Source organism: Sphaerodactylus townsendi, linkage group LG08, assembly GCF_021028975.2.
Source record: "Sphaerodactylus townsendi isolate TG3544 linkage group LG08, MPM_Stown_v2.3, whole genome shotgun sequence".
Taxonomy (NCBI): Eukaryota; Metazoa; Chordata; class Lepidosauria; order Squamata; family Sphaerodactylidae; genus Sphaerodactylus; species Sphaerodactylus townsendi.
The window spans coordinates 35,294,864-35,302,321 of NC_059432.1; the positions used below are offsets into that span (position 1 = coordinate 35,294,864).

At 41.7% G+C, this 7,458-nt stretch overlaps 1 long non-coding RNA gene across 1 annotated transcript; it reads right to left on the minus strand.

The window, feature by feature from the left end:
* Positions 1–6,238: 6,238 nt before the first annotated feature.
* Positions 6,239–6,710, minus strand: LOC125437489. Its single transcript, XR_007245224.1, has 2 exons — positions 6,608–6,710; positions 6,239–6,445 (listed from the first exon to the last, which is right to left on the minus strand). It is a non-coding gene; the product is annotated as an uncharacterized LOC125437489 (long non-coding RNA).
* Positions 6,711–7,458: the final 748 nt, after the last annotated feature.

Here is a 7,458-nt window from a genome sequence, read left to right on the forward strand (position 1 = left end):
CTGTCCCTGGGGTGCTGTTTTTTGGCTGTGCAGAAACAGCCAAAGTTACAAAATTATATTTGTCTTATATGTCTTATTATGTTTTGCTTCTGCTCTTATGTTCGTATTGGCTGATCTTGGATTGTAATGAGTGAAATGAATGAATGAGAGAGTGACATCTAGAAAAGCTTAAGTTTATTTACCTATGCTGGTAGCAGGTGGAACATGGACATGTCGAAACCTGCAGAGTGAAATAGATGCAAAAATTTTTGTCTTCAAGTCCATTGAAGGTAGGAAAAAGGCAACTTTAGAAAAACATATCTCAGTTGGACCATCTGCTCCTTTGTGTAATATACAAGCAATCCTCAGCAGGGTGTTCTTCAACAAATAATGAATCTATTCATGTAGAGGCAGTATTTGGTTTTTGAACTTTGGCCACTGCTGTAGCTGCCCCCTGAAGGCTAGTCTTCTGTAAACTTCCATCCTGTTAGAGAAACAAGGCTCCTCTGAATGGTAACAATGCATTTTCCCAAAGCCATTCAACCAAAGACAACTTTGCCTGCTGTGTTACTTACCTGTTCCTTTCCCCTGTTTTATAAACATGCCTTCTTTGGGTTTTTGCTTCCTTGGTGCAACAATCTTAGCGGCTGAAACATAGCTGCTGTTTATGTTCAACCTTGAAAATTTCCTTTTGATTCCTAGGGATTGAGATGAGATTATTTTATGATGCCTTTCCAGATGCTGTGTTTTTCATGCCATGGTTACACAGCTATTGGTCAGTCGTTGCCCACTATCCAGAGGTGTTTGCTCAAGGCAGCTTTCCAGACATTCACAATGCAATATGTTGCTGCCAACCAAAACAGGATTTTATTTATTTATGTTTATTATTTGTTTAAATATTTATATCCCACTTTCCCCTCCCAGGACAACCCAATGTGGCTTACAATGGTCTAGGAAATGCAGCATGAAAATAAACCTGCTCCCTTTCCCCTTCAATTTTTGTAAAAAAAAAAAATCTATTTATACTAGAGTGCCAGTCTTCCTTGACTGGAACAAGAGAGAATTTTTTCAGTTCACAACTCTGCTTTTCATCACACAAATGTGCCCCTGAGACAGAGGAAAAATGGATTTTCAGACGTCTGGATCTCTCCTCAGCAAGAATTTCCTTCAACATTCTATATTCTTTCCCATGGAGATTAGTGGATTGTAGAATCGGCAGGAGAACCATGCCAAGGGTGCAAAATATGATTGGCTTTGTAGAATTATTCTAATATATTGCTCTTAGTTTGTTAAATGATCTTTTTTCCTTTTGTATTTTGAACTAGTCAGGACTTCAGATGGACCGATCTAGAGTTTTATGTGGTCAGAGAACAGCAGCTACAAAAACTTAAGAAATTCCATCATTTCATCCACTAAGTAAAATCTCATGTCAGTCATGCTTAGTTAAATATTCCCTGTTATCTAGCATGAATGCACTCAATATAGTCTGTCCTGTGGACATTTTGTACTCCCAAAGGTATCTGACTGGTAACCTTGAAATTATCTCCTTATTTTTTTTAAAAAAGAAAGAATCATGCTGTTTGCCACAATACAGTACCTGAGATACATTAACAGGACACATTCAGAGCCTTTTAAAATAATCTACAGAGGGATTAGAGCAGAGGCGTTCCTCCCATTGGGCAAAGTGGGCAGCTACCCAGGGCATCACCTTGTGGTGGGCGACAAAATTGCAGGTTCGTTTGTGGGGGATTTTGTATTTTCAGTGTTTTTTCTGTTTTTGACCTGCAGGGGCACAGATTTTAGGCTAGCAGCACCAAAATTTCAGGGATTTTTGGGAGACTTTTGAGTAACGCGTGCCTCGGAGTCAACAGTTTTTTCTAAACTAAAACCTCAGTATTCAGGTTAAATTGCCGTGTTGGCACTTTGCGATAAATAAGCACGTTTTGGGTTGCAATTTGGGCACTCGGTCTCGAAAAGGTTCGCCATCACTGCTATAGTACTAGACATACAGACACTGGCATAATGCCCATTGGGCAAGGTGGGCAGCTTCCCAGGGCATCACCGCAGTTTTTAGGCTAGCGACACCAAAATTTCAGCGTATCATTAGGAGACTGTCCTTATGATACCCCCCAAGTTTGGTGAGGTTTGGTTCAGGGAGTCCAAAGTTATGGACTCCCAAAAGGAGTGCCCCCATCCCCCATTGTTTCCAATGGGAGTTAATAGGAGATGGGGGCTACACCTTTGGGGGTCCATAACTTTGGACCCCCTGAACCAAACTTCACCAAACCTGGGTGGTATCATCAGGAGGGTCTCACGAAGATACTCTGAAATTTTGATGCTGCTATCTTAATAATTGCACCCCTGACAACAGGCACCCCCTAAATTTCCCCAGATTCTCTTTTTAAATCCACTCCCTTCCTGCCAATGCTTATTTTATTTATTTCTTTTATTCTCTTAATGCCTAATAAAGGATATTATTATAATTATAATTATAATTATAATTATAATTATAATTATAATTATAATTATAATTATAATTATAATTATAATTATAATTATAATTATAATTATTATTATTATTATTATTATTATTATTATTATTATTATTATTATTATTATTATTATTATTATTATTAAATCCACCCCCTTAGGCATGGATTTAAAGGGAGAATCTGAGGTCCCCAGTTTTAACATTGAAAGGGATGCTGTTTCAGGGTGGGGGAGAATCCACCCCAAAATAGCATCACTTTCCATTGTTGTTTAAACTGGGGACCCCAGATTCTCCCTTTAAGGTGGATTTAAAAGGAGAATCTGGGGTCCCCAGTTTGAATAACATTGAAAGTGATGCTGTTTCCCCCAATTGGGGGGACTGGATACAACACCATAAAATGTTTTCATAGCAGTAATAAAACATTTTGAAAGCATTTTGGAAATGTTTTCCAAAAATTATTTCTGCTGTGTGTCATGGCCCATTGCTGTGTTCAGATTTGTGAGTTGGGGCATGTTCTATAACGTGATGGTGACTTTGAAGTGACCTGGTGGAAAAAATCATTGTTTGGTCATGGTGAGGGAGGGTGGCCGCCCATGGGGGGGGGGGGCATCAAACTCAGGTTTTGCCCAGGGCTCCAGTTTGCCTAGGTACGCCTCTGGATTAGAGAAACTGAGATACCAGTTGAGATATGGAAATATCCTGGTTCACCTATCAGAATCCAGCCCATGATGAGGACCTTTATGACTTGGAATCTGTTTGGAAACATGGAAAAGCACATGACCTATGTTGACAGGTGTCTATCGTGTCCTTGATGGTAAGTATCCTGGTACTGGAAAAAATTACTCACCCTTGAGGTTTCCCAGGGTTGTACTAAGGCAAAATAACAGGGTGATACAAGGTCATAAGCTAGTTCAGGTTATTGGTGCCAGTGATGTACTTGTTCTATTTTTAAATAGAGGGCTCTGTTTCTTTGCTTTCATGCTGGCACCTCGTATATTAAAGGGGCACTGCCAGCTGTAAAAAGGAGAAAAAAGAGCACTGCTGTTTTGTCTCCTTTTAACTTGCTTGAATGAACTGAAAAACGAAAACATCTAGAATCTAAACTATATCCTTGTCCAGGTTTGCTTATTGATTTTAACCAATTAGGAAACATCCCTTGAGTCAAGGACAAATTAAATTTCATAATCTGAATTTAACAGCTCCCTCCTTTTGTAGCCTGTAACACTACTGTAGCCTATAGTACAGTGGTGGTGAACCTATGGCACATGTGCCAGAGGTGGCACTCAGAGCCCTCTCGGTGGGCACTCGCGCACAGAGTTCATCATGTGGGAGGGGGTGGAAAATCACCCTCCACACACATATTTAGGCTGGCCTGGGCATGATCCTTTACCTGGGAGTAAGCTTGGTTGCTGGCAATGGGGCTTGCTTCTGAGTAAACCCTCCTAGGATTGTGATTCACCCATTTGAAGTGTTGCACGGTTGCTTCACTAAGCTTACTCCTGAGTAACGCAGCCTCGGAGCCAACCGTTTTTTCTAAACTAAAACCTCAGTATTCAGGTTAAATTGCCGTGTTGGCACTTTGCGATAAATAAGCACGTTTTGGGTTGCAATTTGGGCACTCGGTCTCGAAAAGGTTTGCCATCACTGCTATAGTACTAGACATACAGAACCTTTTCTCACATGGAATTGCTTTTTGAATGATTCCCATGGCCTTAAGGGTGAGGAGACCAGCAGCCTGCCAGCCTCAAGGAAGCCTCTCTTCCACAGAGGCCTGAAGCTTTGTGTAAATGTTGAAATAGGCCTGCATTTCCCAGGCACCGTCAAAGCAGCAGGTTTGGACTGAAGGGAAATGAAAGGAAAACAGACAGCAATTGCTATCAAGGAAGCAGAGCTCTAACAGAGCATAGAACACTCCCTGAAGCTGCGAGGCAGTGGTTTAAAACCAAGAAATTTTCAAAAAAACCCTGAAATCCTCATATCAGTACGGATTTTCTTCCCCAGCTTTTCTTTTCCAAACTTTTTCAGGTCTATTAAATCTGGTCCTGAAAAATTCCAAGCTGCCTCTGAAGGCCACGTGAGTCTCAGAGGCAGCAGGGGGCACATAGATGAATGCTGGGCTCAGCCCAGTCAAGTCCAGCATTTAGTCCTGCACTGCTGACATTTCCGAAGTCCGTGTGGGCCTCAGAGGCAGCAGATGGTACAGAGATTAACGTGAGCGTGGCATTCAGCTCTGCACTTCCTGTCACCTGCAAATACCCACATGGACTTCAGAGGCAGCTTGGAATTTTTTTGAGATCAGGTTTAACAAACCTGAACATTTCCATAAAATCCTTTAAAAGCCGGAGAAACCTCCATACCAGTTTAGGAGTTCTGCATTTTTCAGATTTTTAAACATTTTCCAGTCTTTTAAACTCAAACCCAAAAATTACTAGAAAAATTGGGGCATTCCCCTAGTAGCCATGTCAGACTCTGTTGATTTCTGACTGCCAACTTTCTTCGTGAGTTTTGCCCTGCATCAGTTTCTGTTCACTTACTTGCTATAATATACATTGTTCATTCTGCCTACGTTCTACACATCTCTAATTCAGTCATACATCAGAGCATGGCCTGACAAAAGTGGGGACTGTGCGGGGGGGGGGGGGACAGGGAGGGTGTTCTGAAGCCTCTCTATATCCTTTTCCATTGAAAGATCTAAGTGCAGCCATTCATAGTTTGGCGGAAGTGGAAAAAGTGTGTTTCCGCTATTGAAAATAGTCCCTAATGTTTATGAGCATTAAATAATATTTTTAAGCACAGCCTTCATCAAACCATAATTCTGTGCACTATTAAACATGGTAATTTGATAAAGTAGCATTTATAGTTCATCAGACGACTATCAGCAAGACTTGCCTTTTTCTATAATTACGTCCGCCATTTTCTGCCCGGTTCCTGTACCTCCAACTTATATATATCCACACAGACAGGCACACAAGTGCAATGTGATATTAGGGCAAATCGCTTCAGCACACCACCAGTATTCCGTCTATCTCCTTCTCTCCAAGCCTTTGGAAATAGGCTGGGGGAATAGGCAGTAAGGTTCTAAAGTTATCTCTTCCACATTGTGACTTTCCCCATCACTGTTTTGATCTATCACAGGTCAGAAATTAAATGGGAATTTTGAAGGAGTTTTGTGGAAGTAGCAGATGACATGCAAAGGCCAGCAGATGACACAGAAAAAGTTTTAAAACTCAGAAATGCAAAAATATATGTATAAAATTGTATAATAGCAACATATTTTATCTTTTAATACCATAAATAAATTTTACGCAGATTTTCAGATCATGGGGGCACAGTGCCCCTAACCCCAGTGATGTGGAAGGGATAACTGGATTCGAGTCTTATTAAAATCATCTGTGCCTCTGGTGTGAGTGGGCTGTACGCTTTCAATTCTTTTCTTAAAATATGTTAAAAAATACTAACTACTATGCCAGAGAGAGAGAGAGAGAGAGACTGCTTTTTGGAAGACCGCATTGTGCTTTCCAGTCTAGCTCATTCTCAGCATGATCTGAATATTCAGTGAGTTTGCAAATTTACTCCATGGCATGCAGCCACATCAGTTTTGAGTGTTTCTGGGTAAAGACAAAACGCTGTTGTTCAGACTTCACAAAGAATCATTTTATAGGCTCATAATCCCAGCCTCTTTCTGTCATCAACCCATGTAACTTTACAGATTCCAAGTTTTTTTTTAAAAAAAGGATTAAAATGTTTGTACGTTCATGTCAACAGATGCCTCAAGATAGTTTGTTTATTCATTTCCTGCAGGAGGAGTTTGCTGAACAGGTAAAATAAAAGAGCTTCAGTTTATAATCTGTATTGCAGGTTTGGATGTGAAACAGGCTTTCATGGTTCTTTATTTGGCTTAATTACTTTTAGGCTGCTGAAGAACATATTTTCTTGCCAGCTTCTCAACTGATCTTGGAAGAGGAGTGAGGAAGCCTAAAGGGAGTGAAAGATTATTGGCACTTATTCAGAATCCATTGAACAAAGATGTCCAGGGACAGGGCTGCCTCCCAGCACTCCACTCCCCCTCCTTTGCCCAGACAATTGCCCAGGAATCACAGGACACCCCACAACTGACAACCTCGCCCCCAGACTTACCAGCAAACACTGGAATGTCATGGAAGCCAGAAGCCAGGAGAAGCTGCAGGAAACTAGCTGAATAACCAGGGCAGCAGGAGCAGGCATCAGCTGTTCCACTGAGAAGGGTGGGGCCAGCCCAGCCCAAACCAGTCTGCAATCAGGGAGGAGTGCCCAGAACCCTGATGGACCAATCCCGAGCTGGCAGCACTTGACAGACGACCTGCTAACCAGTAGTAGTATGAAATAGGGAGCCCTCATGGAGTGGGGGAGAACCCTTTTGGAAGGGATAAAAGGGACACAGGGGAGGAAAGAGAGAATTGAGGTGTGTACAATAGTGCTGTAAATTGCTTGCCATTAAAGTTTGCCTGCTGGAAACTGCTAACCTCAGTGTGCTTCTTTGCTCTGTGAGTAGTTCACCAGGGTGCTGGCCTACCTTGCAAGGATGTCAGGGAGGGGAGACACCCACAAAATGATACAGTAAACAGAGCAGAGAAATAGCAGAATTTTTATCCAGAAAGAAGAAAAATGGCTTCTTACTTGTTTTGCCAGCCAGGTCCTTTTTAAATTTGCTTTCTAACCACTGGAAATGAACATGTGAAGCTGCATGGTGAGGAGGGGTGGACTTTAATCTGGAGAACCAGGTTTGATTCCTCACTTCTCCCTATGAAGTCTGCTGGGTGACCTTGGACCAGTCACAGGTCTCTCAGAACATTCTTAGCTCCACCTACCTCAAAAGGCACCTATTGAGGGGAGAGAAGGCCAATATTTCCAACTCTGACTGACAGGAATTTTCCAAGATAGAGTGGAGAGTTTGCCCACAACCTCTGCCTTGGGGTTGGGATTTTGCAAGTGCCTGTCACAACTCAGTT